Consider the following 16,121-nt stretch of genomic DNA (forward strand, 5'->3'; position numbering starts at 1 on the left):
ATTCTGAATGGCACTACAACTGCGCTCGTCACCTTGAGACATAAGATGTTAAGTCTCATTTGTCCAGTAATTTCACTAGCTACAGCGAAACCTTCTGACCGAAACACAATAATTCTTACACATTATTGTTTCACGTCAGTAAAAGGCGCTGTTGTGGTACACATAATCTAGCCGGCATCCTGTACAAAGGAGCCTCATACTGGCTATACAATATAAAAGCCAAATGCAAAATTTAAAGTCATATCCCGATATATGAAACAAATTTTAATACAGAAAGTTACCTCCGCTCTGGGGAGTGCGAATATTATAATACGTTTGCAATTCAATTTGAAGTAGAGTGTACATGAGATATTCGACAGGGCTGTCACCGGTGCGAAATTGGTTTTATGTCTGTATATTTGCTGAACGAAATATTGTACTGCCGAATGTATTTAAAATTGAGAAACCCGGCATCAAGAAGTGTTTATATGCCTTAAAAATTTAAATCTTATGTATCTTCGGCATCTTGCTATCCTATATTGGCGATCCGAGATAGATAATTCAATCATTTTTCAGGTTTTAGCATTTCAATAACCAATTTATTGATCTTTTATGTTGATCTGCTTTCTCAATTCAACTGTGACGGACAAATGCTGAAAAAATGCAATATTTTTAAACTCACATCTCCAAATATTGATGTAATTATAAAATATTGCATTTTTTTTAATGTGTGACATTCAAAAGACCCTGTAGTGGTCTAATTGATATAAATATTTTGACTTTGACTTTGTTTAGTTTATAATTTACTTATATTTTTATTATACTATCGATACTAATATGTAATATATCGAAATTATTATCTTTATTCAGTGTTTTTGTAATTAAAAATTAAGCGGCTAACACACACAAATACGCGCTATAAATAATATGTTATCGTATTTTAATCATTGTACTGTCTAACATGTTAAACAAAAACCAAGGAACTCAAATCGAAAAATTTGTTAAAAAAAATTGTTATGTTAGTTTTGACAACCCTATGGTGAAGAGTAATCAATAATTCTGATAGCAACCGACATTTCTATATCTGTCTCTTTTCTACGCATTACCGCTTAGATTCACGTTGGTAAACATAATATTGAGCCGAATAGTTAGTGTCTATATTTTAGTCATATCAATGTTTATTGACACATATTCGCATGTTTCATATGAAACAGACGGTGACACGGCAATGTAAATGCTACGCAATAAGAGACGGGACTGCCTATGCTAAAATTGAAACTTAGTTTAGTATGAAACCTGCAGTCATTTGACATTAGTTTGAAAATGTAGTAATTTCAGCATGGCGATTGGCGACGAAGTAAAATCCGGCTAAGTTTGAAAGCGACCAGATGCTTATAGCGTAGTGGATTTCGGCTATCTCTATTTTTAACAAGATTATAGCCGTCATCTGTTAATCTATATAATAATGTCAATGACTGTACCTTTCATACAATCGAGTGAATCACTTATTTCTTAGAGTGTTTCACTAGGCTGATATATATTAAGTACCCCGCGCCACTGACCTCTACTATATACCACTGGACTGGCGGCTGTCAAAGTGCTTTTGTGTCTGTTTGATATTCGCCATTTAGGCGCTGTTGGCCATGTAGCGAGAGTCTGCGGTAGTAAAACTAGTGATGACAACCTACAGCAAACATCGATAGATACTTTGTACTTTATTACGTTGATTTTTGAAGTATAAATAACACGGAAAACAAACGAAAATAATTCAAAATGCTAAAATACTTCATAGTATTGTACGTTCCTTCGCAGCCCTTTGTATTATAAGTTAAAATTAGTTCTCTGGACGCTCGCGAGTGGCGCTTCATATAGGCACAAAATATTGCTGTCAAACATATGGAACAGCCTGTCTTAAGTAATGAAATGTTATTGACTTTTTTTTATGGAAAAGGAGGACCAACAAGCGTACGGGTCACCTGGTGTTAAGTGAGCACCACCTCCCAAATTCTCTTGCAACACCAGAGGAATCACAGGACCGTTGCCGACCTTTAAGGTAGGTGTACGCGCTTTTTTTTGAAGGTACCTACGTCCTATCGTCCCGGAAACACCGCACAAGGAAGTTCATTCCACAGCTTTGTAGCACGTGCAAGAAAGCTCCTTGAAAACCGCACCGTGGGGGACCGCCACACATCCAGATGGTGGGGATGATATCCTTACTTGAAAAGGATTACACCTACACTGATCTTTTAAAATTTTATAAAGCGTCGTCACTGTCTGATCGCAGGGACTTAATTGATCTCTCTTTCCTAAAAAATGTTATAGATGGAGGGGTCGATTGCCCAAATCTGTTAGCTCTGTCTAGCGTAATGCTAGGTCACATGTTCTCAAAAAACTAACGTTCAGGCCTAGATTAACTAGATCGAACCTAGGCAGATCCGCCCCTTTGTATAGAATAGTTGTCACCTACAACAACTTGGTTAAAAGAGCTGGTGTAGATATTTTTCAGCACTCTGCCCCATGTTTCAAAAAAGAAATCAAAAAAATTATGAAAGTACTGCAAGATGGTTAGTCATTGTTCGTAGTTATTGTTTTATTCTTTAGTTTTTTCTTGGTTATTAAGAAAGAACAGAGTTATTTTATTGTTTTATCAGCCTTTTGCTTGTGGCTTTAATTTGTAAAAATTTTATCAAAAATTGTTTTCAAAAGTTTTAGTTTAACAAAGGATGTATATAATACTATTAAGCATGTCGAGTTAGCCTGTAAGTGGAGTATACAACATTATAAAAGAATTTTTAAATGTATCTATAGATTAACGTTGGCTTCCTGATAAATAAATAAATAAATACTTGTGGCATGTCGTGCGAAGGTGGAATTCGGCGGTTGGAATCAGGTGAAACAGCTCTTCGGAACACTCCCCGTGATAAGTGCGGTAGAGGACACACAATGAAGCAACATCTCTTCGCAACGCCAAGTGATCCAGCCAAATTTCACAAAATGTTTATTATGTTGAAATAATATTAGTGTAACACAATATTTGTGTAGATCGGGAAAAAATCTGTATGTTTTTCTATGGTTTATTGTTTCACTATAAATTATTTGCGATGTGTTTTCACAGACTCTAATACAAACATTGTCTATTTGTGTTGACATTCTTGTTTTCTTATATATCGCGCTTGAATAATTATATTATTTACTTACAATATGTGTGAGTTGATTTTTTATTTATTTCTCACACAATCTTTTGTTGCGATAATTTCTGTATACGGTTTTATAACAATACCAGCTGAACCGACAGGCGCTTTTCTGTGAATAGAAAAAAAAAATATTTCAGTAATCGGAAATAATGGAGTTTAAAGCCACGATTAGTAATGAATGTACATTCTTTATTAAGCCTTTGAAAAAGTTTATACTCTTTGGCCTAAAAAATCATTATTTAGAGTAGGTAATTTAATGTTACCAAAGAGACCGTTGTGTTGGTGCCACAGACACTGAACCTAAGTTAGGTATGGCAAGTTCATAGATATATGAGGTAATACATAATATTTTTTTTATGAAAAAAAGGAACGAGACGAGCAGAACATTCAGCTGATGGTAATTGATACGCCCTGCCCATTACAATGCAGTGCCACTCAGGAATCTTGAGAAAACCCCAAGTAGTCTGAGCGGCACTACAACTGTGCTCGTCACCTTGAGACATAAGATGTTAAGTCTCATTTGCCCAGTAATTTCACTAGCTACGGCGCCCTTCAGACCGAAACACAGAAATGCTTACACATTACTGCTTCACGGCAGACATAGGCGCCGTTACCACACCCATAATCTAGCTGGCTAATCCTGTGCAAAGGAGCCTCTGACTGGTAAAAAAAACTATATTCCAACATTAAAACTATGTTATATAAGTACATAATATTTTCATGTTTAAATCATTAGACTAAACATTTAAATGTCAACTTAAGAAAACAACTTGTTAATATAATTTAGTAAGATGCTACATTTTGTAATTTTTTAATTTTCACGCGTTGGTTGTATGAATGTACCTTTTGCCCTTCCTTGAAGGAAAAATGAAACCACTCACCTGGGATACTTATGTATACAATATATTTCCCCCCCCCCCCCCCCCCCCAACATTTTAGCGGCAACTCGAAAACTTGTGGTATTTCTTTGTTTATTAGTAAATTATGTTACCAAGTTGTAGAAAAAATATTATTGTATGCGACACGTTGCATAACTAGGTAAAAACAACTTAATACCTAATTATCAACAGTTGGATAAAAGACTTTATACTACACCCATAACATGAAACCTCTATAAAAGATTCTGAAACAGTTAGCTTACTCCTAACCCATGCACCCATGCTATAAATTCTCTATTAAAAATTCTAAAACAGCTTATTGCCAACATTATAGAAGCATCATCCAAACGAGTGTTGTAATGAAATTTCATTATTTGCTTTTTTAATGTTGACAATAAGCTAACTGTTTTAGAATTTTTAATAGAGAATTTAAAGCATTTTGTATAGATAAATAATTATAACAGCGCTAAGTTTAAGATTTAATTGTATAAAGAGTTCTATATTAAAGCTGTGTTTCATATCGCTCCATCTACCAGCCAGGTGAAGGTGTGGTATATACATACAGTCAGTCACATGTATTCATAATGACTGTCGACTCAGCGGCGACCTGGTTACATTAATTACTGCCTCTTCACACGGAATACGTAACGCCTGCGGTACAGTCGGCGACATAATTCTTGTGCGCGCCAAAATGTTTTTTTATATTTGTTGGAATTTAATTGGCTCGTTAGTAACGTACCAGTGGGACGCTCCTTTGAACCGTATGTCGGCTAGATTATGGGAACCACAACGGCGCCTATTTATACCGTGAAGCAGTAATCTGTAAACATTATTGTGTTTCGGTCTCAAGGGCGCCGTAGCTATTGAAATTACTGGGCAACGAGACTTAACATCTTATGCGTCAAGGTGACGAGCGCAATTGTAGTGCCGCTCAGAATTTTTGTGTTTTTCAAGAATTTTGAGCGTCACTGCATTGTAGTGGACAGGGCGTATGAAATACCATCAACTGAACGTCCTGCTCGTCTCATTTCATAAAAAAAGGTACTGCGGTAAGTTTTCTATAATTTGTTTTTGATACAATAAAAGTTAATTGAAGTAATACATCGAAATTTACGGCGGAAAAGTCATCCACTTCACACTTGGGCACTCTAAGACCCCCTTTGCATTATTTCTAATTCAGAAGTGGGATTAACTCTCAAAGCGGAAACACAAAGATCAACTGCTGTAAATCAAGGGATTTCATTCAAGAAGATTTAATTATATCCTCATTTATATTAAATTTTAGTCTGGATTTGTGTATGGTGTTTTAATTTTAAAGAAATACGAAAACAGTTATTTATTATAAACGGGCGAACCCTTTTTACCAAATTACTACAGGGAAGTATTACAATATTATTTAACTAACTAATCAACATAAACAAACACGGTTTGTTTATAAATAATTGTATTAAAATATTAGTAGTTATAAAAATAAAGCCTTCATTTGATTTCATTAGTACAGATTCTTTAAAAAGGTTTTTAATATTAAATCAATCTAACTTAGTTTGAAAATTCAATCTCTCCATTGTGAAGGCCAGGTTTTTTCTTTTAACCTTATTTTATTTGATCTGCTTAATCTCTCTTTCCTTATTTTCTTTTCCATTCTTTGTTTTTTTTTATACATCTATTGACTTATTCTGTGTAATATTAAATTTTGCTAGTGATCTCTAAGTGGCAGTATGATTTATCATGTCAAATGCTTTACTATAGTCTGTGAAATCAAAGTATAACGTTAGGTTAAATTCCTTGAATTTTTCTAGCATTTATTCAAGTTTCTTTATATGATCAAGTTTTTCTTAATGGTGCACTCAAAACTTCTACGATTACGTATGGAATAGGATTTTTATAAAATTTTTGTGAGTTTTATTCAGTGTAAATTTATGGTAAACCGACAAACTTCCTACAAGGTCTTCCGCGACTGACTTGCCACTTGCCTTATTTCATTATGCCTTTATTCGTCATTCTTTCTTCACTCATTCGCTCCACATGTCCAAACCATATCAGCATTCCTTTCTCACCCTACACATACTACGCAGTTATCACATTTTAACTGCGTTTCTTGTTCATCTCTTAAAATTTTACAGACTATTCGTGTGAAATGTGATTTTTAATTATCTTAGGTACTACTCCAGAAAAACGTGAAGTTAATACAGCAATGCAACAGATAAAGCTACATAAAAGACTGTAAAAAGGCTTCAAGCACGATATTCAGTAGACAGAACCTCAGAAATGTTACCTCAATGCGCGCCATTCAGAAGAAAAGTAGGCTTTCAGGTCAAGACTGTGCAAAACTAGCCTTATGATACACGTTGCACCTCCAACTTAAATATTTTCATATTATTCACCATTTTCTTATGAATTCCTTTAATCTTTACATAATATAAGAACTTCGTGTCTCGTTGTTTTTCTGCGATGAACTACTGAACCGATTTTAATCAAATTTGGAACACTGTGTGGAGTTTGCTCTGAATCTCAATCTCTGAATCAACTTGAGAGATAGGATAGTTTTTATTTCGATTCGTGACCCTACATATTTTTAATTTTCTAAACGTAAACATCTATCCCCTAAATTATATTCATTGTAAGAAGGCTCTTCATGAAGCACTTCAAAATATGTCCTAAGAAAAATTACTAATAGTGTTAAAATAAACATTATCTATATTTTATTTGTATTAGTTAATAATTATTACTTTGAAGACATTGTTTACTTATTTACTTAACCCGTAGATTAATTTATACCTTTTTACTTTATTAAGTTTATTATCTGAAACACTGGTTTACCTAGTTCAGGCACAGTGTTAACTAGCTTTTAAGTAAAACATGTATTATCATTCTTATTTTGTATTTTAATAATCTCTTAATAAACAAATACAATAAATTTCAAATTTTTTTATATTATGAACATTTCTATGTTATTATATCTTCTTATTCGATAAAAACTACATAAATTTTGGCAAATAAATTGCAGTAATCGATTTTTAAATTGAAGATGACGACACTGCATTAAAAACATGTGCAGTGCTTCCAGCACGATACGACAATGGTACTTTAAAAAAAACTTCCTTAAAGGCCGGGCAGCGCTCCTCTGATTCCTCTGGTATTGTTGCAAGAGAATGTGGGTGGCGGTGATCACTTAACACCCGTCGACCATTAAAAATAACATATTTCCGTCCAGTAAATGCAATCATCTTGACGGGTCTAAGTTCTTCCAACTCAACACATAAATATCTTTCATACTCACCGAAATTCCTATTGTATCGCCGCTATCTAATAAAAAATAACTTATTACATCTTAGTTTTGATTCCCGCCGGTCACCGGCTTAGGGTATTCCAATTACAAACTCTTGTTATCTGAAACATCTTCTTATTGAAATCTGGTTTGAGTCATAAACTGAAGCGATTTTATATTCATTTGACGTGAATACGTCTAGTCTAACGGCTGTTCCCAATATTCAGTCTATCTCTTACTTGAGATAAAAATCGTAACTATCGTTGACTTTTCTGTCCCAATAAACTTATCTACGGTAACCTTATCCATACACGTGCGCTGTCTGTCAATGGGACGCCGTATAGCTTACCGATAGAAGTTTGTATGGAAATTGCAATTCACGTGTCCCAATATAAGGCGATAAGAATGACTGCTAATTATTGACAGTAGAAGGTAGTAATTTATCTCTATCTGTAGATAGTATACTGGGTACAGCCGTCGAAATTTCCACCTATATATTGACTCATCACGATATCTCTGGAAGCATAAGGCGTAGAGACTTGAAATTTGGTAGGAATATTCTTTTTACTGAGTAGAGGTCAGCTAGGAACGGATTTTTACAATATACTACCATTTTTTATTATTATTAACAGAACAACGTATGTCGGCTCAGCAAGTTGTTTGTATAATTTTGAATTTTAGCGTTTACATATGTATTATCCACATCTTTAAGTTAAGTATATAAAAGATCGTTACTTTAAGTGTGTTTTCAAAATAATACGCCTTGTGGAGGAGAAGTATCCCTATTTTGAAGGATTTACGTTCCACAAATTATCGTTCAACATGATATTCCCAAAATTACTAAATATAATAAAAGTTGTGTATGTAATTGTGTTCATGTTTATAATAATAATATTAAATATCTATTGACACACTCTTACACAAATTATCTTGCCCGAAACTAGGCATAGCCTGTACTATAGTAGTTATTACTTGATAATAGTTATTACAATTTCCTTACTTGCTTCGTAGTAACTATAAAAATACATATGGCAATAGGAAACTAGTTAAACTGAAGCGTCAGCCCTGAATAGTTACCCAAGAAGCAGAGAGTAAATCGTAGTGTGCGTCATCTAATTTATTGGTATGTTAAGGGGTACCACAAGAGTCTATTCTTGGACCCTTCCTCTTCCTAATTTATATTAATGATCTACCTAACCTTGTAGAAAAAAAACACAAGGTGGTATTGTTTGCTGATGATACTTCACTTATATTCAAAGTGAAACGAAGCTTAGTTTTATACGACGAAGTAAACAATGCTCTATCTGACATCGTGTACTGGTTTAGCGCCAATAACTTATTGTTAAATAGTCATAAAATCAAATATATTAATATCACCGCGCCAAATGTCAAAAATGTAGATGCGAATATTTCATTAAATGGAGAGGTGGTAAAACCAGTGAAATCTGCTGTATTTCTTGGCATTACTCTTGATTGCAGTGGGGCCCCCATATTGAAGGATAGGCGAATAGGCTTAGTTTTGCAGCATATGCGGTTAAGAAAATTAGACGGTTAACTGACATTAGTATACTTTAGTTATTTTCATAGTATTATGTCCTATAGTATATTGTTATGGGGCAGTGCGGCCGATATTAATACTATCTTTTGTGCTGCAGAAGAGAATCATTAAAAGAAAAATTTAAAGAAATAAACATTTGGACTGTTGCTTCTCAATACATTTTTGATAATGTTCTGTATGTTCATAAGCATATTGAGGAATTTTCTAGAAACTGTGACATTCATAATGTTAACACGAGGAACAAATATAAACTTGTTATGCCTACTACTCGGTTGGGTTGAGTTAGTAAGTCTTTTGTTGGGCGATTGCTTCTCCAATATAATCCCAGAAAATGTACAAAACAAATGTGTTACGAAATTTTAAAGAATTGTTAAAAAACGTTTGTGTGGGAAAGGTTATTATAGCATAAACGATTTTCTTAATGACACCACGGACTGGGAATAAAGCGAACACCCTCAGGCTCTTTAATTATAAATGTTTATTGTACGATATTACATTGTAATCCATATTTTATATTAAAAAAAAAAGCCCGCTGAGTTTCTTGCGCCCATTCTTCTCAGGTCTGAGGCAATCTCTTTCGAATGGGTGGTAGTTTTTGACGTGCAATAAGTGATTTTAAATCCTATTTTGAATAAAAATATTTGAATTTGATATTTGTTCCAAGTCCATGGCAGCTGTGAGCATAGTGCGATTCAAAAAGTATCTTATTAGCGGGTAGCTAAAGTGGAAATTTATTAAAAAGATTTGAGTAAGTGAGACTTCTGTACTGGTGCTCTATATTCTGTGGCAGTGATGGCGGAAATATAAAGAACAATGGCGTCTAAAGGCTAGGGAGATATGTATTTACGCTTTTTGAAAATACCAATGGGAATACCATTTACAGCTGCTGTATAAAACTTTGCCAAACAAAGCAGTGACACAAACTTTTGTTATTTTTTTTCATAGCCTAAATATTGGAAATTCTTGGGATCCGCAATAAAGTATGAAAATCTGAAGGTTCTTAGCGTTAAGAATGATTATTTTCATAGATCATTTATACGTCTAGATAGACTATGACAGCTGTGAAAACTTCGAAATAGCTGTGAATAAATAGACTTTAGAACTAACCTCTATGTTGAGCAATTTACGCACACAAACACAAAGTGTCATACAAATCGCGAGTTTAAGACGTAGATTGTCAGGCACAATAGACTAATTCAAATTCAAATATTTTTATTCAAAATAGGATTTAAAATCACTCATTAATCGTCAAAAACTATCACCCATTCAAAAGAGACTGCCTCAGACCTGAGAAGTATGGGCACAAGAAACTCAGTAATATTCCTGGCCTGTTTTTTGTTCGGTTGTCTAACAGCAAGAGACTGTATTAATAAGATTATTTCGTCCATTTAATAAGCTCAATGAAAATATCTAAATGTATGTAATAGTATTTTGAAGTAAATATAGTATTCTTTAATCCCGCTAGATCTTATAATTTAAACCACGTTTCAGCCTTGTTTTATGTCCCTTATAAACGACTTCCATTTGTTTTTTAATGTTTAGTCTCCTTTGTGTTGTCGAGATGCTTCAGTCTAAGATGTCTGACTGTTGAGATATACGTATTCCTTAACAACCTTTATAACCGTGGCTCTGTCCGCTAGGACCAAAAATTTTATGGACTATACATAAATCGCAACGAAGTAAACTGTATATAAATACTAGTATTTTCTTTGATTATCACGAGTGTTACACATTTAAATAAAACACTTTTAAAGGATTAAAACGCGTGTAATTGTAACGGTTTTACATTAGATGTTTGCGTAAAAGTTACATTTTTATTTTAGTTAACCCGACGTTTCAAGACCTTTCCAGATCTCGTTTTCAGGGGGACTGCAGATGAAGTCAGTCAAAGATAGTATTTGTCACAGTTGTCATTATGAAGTTTAGCGCTATTTATTTCCTCGGAGGTGGTATTTGCTGTACTGTACTGTCTATGAACTGGACTGCGACTGTGGCCTGTCTTACATTGGGCAAACCAAACGTAATATCTCAACCCGACTTAAAGAACACATTGCGGATATCAAACACAGACGTCACTATAAGTCAGCTGTATGTGAACACATAACAGACCGTCCTAACCACTAGATCCGGTTCGACCAACCAAAACTTTTGGTAAAAGAGAATAGTAATGTAAGCTGGGTTTTGCTAAAAGGCATTTATTTTCTCAAAATTGATTCCTTTAGAATTCACGTTAATGTGATATTTAATATACTAGATACTATTAATTTGTATTTATGTATGTTTAAGTAAATATATTGTATTATTAAATATATCGTTGTGTTGTATCCATAGTAAGGCTATGCTTAGTTTGGGCAAGATAATTTGTATAACAGTGTATCAATATTATTATTATGCAAAGAAACCTCCCACTTTAAAAAATCCACTCAAACAGAATGAAACATTCCTCAAAGCCTTCGGTTTTCAATAAACGTCACAACCATTTAACGGATTGTATGAGCTTAGAGTTAAATAAAATGAAAAATTCACACCACCCGCGCAGGCGACCAATTCTCATGTCATTAGAAAATGATTCGAAAGCGAATTAACTCGTTGCCTTTTTGAAATGATATTTATTTATTGCGTTGCGTTACAGTTTACATTCTAGATGTTAAATTTATATTAGTCTCTTCTACTCGGTATGTAAAAAAGTTAACATAATATTAAAAAAAAGCCTACACTACATTTTTTTTTGTCAATTAACCATTGAACCTTCCGTAATCGACAGTGCCCCAGGGCACCAGATTTTTCAGATACACTAAAACCAAGTGAGCCGTACGGTACCCTACTACCTCACCAAGTTCTGACTCTTATTTTGTTTATAAGATGGTTTAATTTGCATGGTCTTATAGCTTGTTACAATAGCTTTCATATACGTTCACTCAAATCATCATAATTATTGTTCTGTCATTGTGCTGCGCGATTGGCTTAGGATAAACTTTATGATAATAGGAGATTTTTTCAAACTATTAATTTTTCATATTGCGTGTAATGCCAAAAGATGGTGTAGGTAATTTGAATATATTATATGAATATTTTTTTATTTTTGTATCCCCCATTGAATTTGAAACGTCATAGCAATAAAACTGCTATACTTTTCTATACCAGTGGGAGGCTCTGAGTACCAGTGTTTCGGACTGAAGGGCGCCGTAGCAAGTGAAATTACTGGGCAAATGAGACTTATTATCTCAACGTGACGAGCGCAATTGTAGTGCCGCTCAGAATGTTTCGGTTTATCAAGAATCCTGAGCAGCTCTGCATTGTTATAGGCATGGCGTATTAATTACCATCAGCTAATCGTCCTGTTCGTCTTGTCCCTTATTTTCATAAAAAAAATACTTTTATACAAAATTATTTTCACATAATTTGGTATTATTCGAATATTTTCCGCATAAGTTTTAAATTCGCGTGAGTGAGAAAAGCCCTCCTTTACTCAGGAAAATTACAAATTGCCGTTTAAATTGATTTGAACTCTCTTGCAAGGCGATTAAATTGAATTTCCATCGGTATTCATTTCGGGTAGAAAACCTATCAATGTCGAACTTATTTTTATGTTTTTGCGTTCAGTTTATCGGTTTCAGTATTTGCCGACGACGAAATTTGTAACAACTTGTGTTGCCAACGTGGTGTTTCGAGGCTTATCAAAAGAAAACTTCAGCTGTTATAAATTATTAAAAAAAAAAACCGGTTTACTGCGAGTTGCACCGGTACACGAGCTTCTATACCATGCTACAAGATGGCGTTATTACTTCTGGGCAAATGAGACTTGACATATTATGTCTCAAGGTGACCAGCGCAATTGGAGTGCCACTCGGAATTTTTGTGCTTTTCAAAAATCCTAAGTGGGACAGTATTGTAATGGGCAGGGCGTATCAATTACCAGCAACTGAACGTCCTGCTCGTCTCGTCCCTTATTTTCATTAAAAAATATTGCATATCGAGTTAGCCCGTAAATGGGGTATACGATGTTAGATAATATAAGTTATTAATGTGTAAATTTACAACAAGGAAACACATTCTACACAATGACTTCCCACTAAATGAATAAAAATAAAAAAAAATAAAAAAAAGTTTGTTTTTCACTTATCACTCTGTAGTCTTCTGTGCCTCTACTATATACCACTTGACTGGCGGCTGTCAAAGTGCTTTTGTGCCTGATATTCGCCATTTTGGCGCTGTTGGCCCTGTAGCGAGAGTCTGTGGTACAAAAACTAGTGATGACAACCTCAGCAAATATTGCTAGATGGTTGGAAACTATTACAAAAAAAAAATTGTGTACTTTATTACGTTGATTCTTGAAGTATAAATAATACGGAAAACGAACGAAATTAATACAAAATGCAAAAATACTTCAGAGTATTGTACGTTCCTTCGCAGCCATTTGTATTAGACGTCAAAATTAGTTCTAGGCACAACAAATTTCCTGTCAAACATGTGGAACAGCCTGTCCAGTGGTATTTATACAGGTCAATGCTGTAGTCCAATTCAAAGCACTACTACAGTTAAGAGTTCAGAAAAAGAACGAATTATTCATTCATTCATATTATAATGTAAGATCGTATATTATATTCTACCCCTGACATATACATGGCTAACATATATAGCTTAATGATAAAGCACTTAACGAGTCTGTTCGTATAACAAACACAAGCCCGTACTATTGAACTCATATACAGCAGTATACGCAAATAGTAGGGTCGTATAGCGAACACGATGCTTCGTTAGCCGATACACTCACGGCATGCTTGGTGGCTGGCTTAACACATAAGCTGAAGCGATTTAAATATTATATTTTTGATTTTTAATGTCCTTTTTTGGACAAACGAGCCAACTGGTTGTCAAATGGTAAGTAATTAAGTAACCTTTTATCTACATATCTTATATCTTTAAATGAGCAATTCTTGTATATATATATAGACTGATACTCGAAAACGGTTTCAACGATTTTCATAAAATTTTGTATACAGGGGATTTTGGGGGTGATAAATCGTTTCAATTTAAAAATGTAGTTTTATCTGTGTTTTAATGATAAACAATAACATTAGAATTCAATGGTAAATTTGGTTATAGTTTTTTGAGAAGGGCGTTGATGGCCAAGTCGGGAATTACGAGCCTTAGAGAAAAGTCGCGAAAGGAGTCATGCCCTCGATTTATAAAAAAACCAATAACTGAATATTTAGTTTTTTAAAGTTTCTTGAATTTTTAAAAACTTTAATTATAAAATATCTTTGCAAATATTGATCAGCTTTGTCAGCAACAGAGTCCATTGGTTCAATAATACAATATGTATTTTTTTTTCAAAAATCATTCGGATCGTTTTCCGTCAAAAGTTCAAGAAATTTTAAAAAACTAAATATGCAGTTATTATTTTTCTTTATAAATCGAGGGCATGACTCCTTTCATGACTTTTCTCTAAGTCTCGTAATTTCCGACTTGGCCATCACCGCCCTTCTCAAAAAACCATACTGTATACAAGACTGTAATAGTTCAGATGGGACATTGGGTTATCCGGAAAGCGGAAGACCCCGGTTCAAATCCAGATGTTGTATTAGTTTTTTTTTGTTCAAGTTTTGTACATTCTTAAAAAACCAAGCAAGGCTCGGTCGTCCGGATATTATGTATAAAGCACAAAGAAGTCTTATCGAATTTCATTCCTTAGCGACGAAGATAGGTACAGACCCTCATAATATATTGTTGGAAAGGTCTTGGTGAGAAAAGCTTGATTTTGGATTTCTAGGTGGCTGAGATCAAAATCTATTTAAGTTGAAACATTTCCCATAGAGTTATATTGAACATGAGGTTTTGTTTACTAGAATGTGCCAAGAATGGCAGGAAACGCGCGACTCACATAAGTATTGCCACATCTTTGACACGTAATATCAGCCTGGAAACATAACACAAGATAGTTCTGTGAAATCTGCACTACAAAATAAAATGAATACGCCATGGGTACCTTCAAAAAAAGCGTGTACACCTTCCTTAAAGGCCAGCAACGCTCCTGTGATTCCTGTGGTGCAAGAGAATGTGTACGGCAGTGATCACTTAACACCAGGTGACGAGTGCGTTCGTTTGTCCTCCTGTCTGGCTTAGTCGATTTATTAAGTCTTTCGTGGGGCGATGTATATACTTTTACAACAAGATCCCAGGAAATGTTTATAACAAAAGTATTACGATAATCAAAAGAATCGTTAAAAAACGTTTGTGTGGTAAAGGTTACGATAACTTAATACATGATTTTCTTAATGATACCACAGATTGTGAATGGAGTGACCACCCCAAGCTATTAAATAATAAGTTTAATTGTACAATATTACTTTGTAAACATATTTTTTCGATGAAAAAAAAGCCCGCTGAATTTGTTGCGCCCATTAATTTAATTAATTTAAATATTTAATTTATTAAATAACTAATTGAAAACTGAGTTGCATAATAATGCGAAATTGAAAAACATATCATAAAGTTTCAATGGAGCAGCTAGTTATCGTACAAATCGCTGAAGGCTAGAAACTGCTATTCACAACATATCATTCAATTTTTACATTAAATTCAACACATTACATTGAATATATTTAGGTATAAGAAAGACACTAAGGACAATTTTAAAATGAAATAAATCGGGAAGAATGGATTAACTAAAATAGTCATACTATCAAAATAAAAAATATTGCTGGTTGTATTTAAATTGATTTTGCAAAATTGTTCTTCATATAGTGTAGTTTACATTATGTTTATTGAAATTTATGTAATTATAGTCCTTGTGCCTTATTCTGTGTTTACAAAAAAAGAAATGATAATGATATACTTCTGTTTCCAATACTGTAGACGGTTGTCGCGATTTGGAGTGAAATGGTTATTAAATTTAGAAGAAATGTGCAGTAACATTTTCAGGTTTCGTTATACCCTATCTATACGCAAATCTATAGTAACCTCTTTTACCTACTAACACGTATAATAAGTATGTTATGTATTTCACTATAAATCGTAGTGTCTTTCTGGTAAAGTTATCAAGACTAAGACTTCAATAATTAGTGATGAAGTAGTACTAATCAAATGTAACTTACGATGTTGAACCGTTGAGGTAGCCATTGATTAAATACCTCTAGAATTCTGAAGATCTTCTCTGACTTTGTTAAATTGGTCAATTTCACAACATTAAATTAACTTCAATGCATGCTTCTTCTTACTGTCTCTAATTATCATCTATATCA

The 16,121-nt window shown here is 33.9% G+C and overlaps 1 protein-coding gene across 1 annotated transcript in view; it reads right to left on the reverse strand.

The window, feature by feature from the left end:
- LOC126977990 (cytotoxic granule associated RNA binding protein TIA1) overlaps positions 1–16,121 on the reverse strand; it is a 64,900-nt gene that overhangs the window by 37,474 nt on the left and 11,305 nt on the right. The gene's annotated exons all lie outside the window — the stretch shown is intronic.

The sequence above is a fragment of the Leptidea sinapis genome, chromosome 2 (genome assembly GCF_905404315.1).
Source record: "Leptidea sinapis chromosome 2, ilLepSina1.1, whole genome shotgun sequence".
Lineage (NCBI taxonomy): Eukaryota > Metazoa > Arthropoda > Insecta > Lepidoptera > Pieridae > Leptidea > Leptidea sinapis.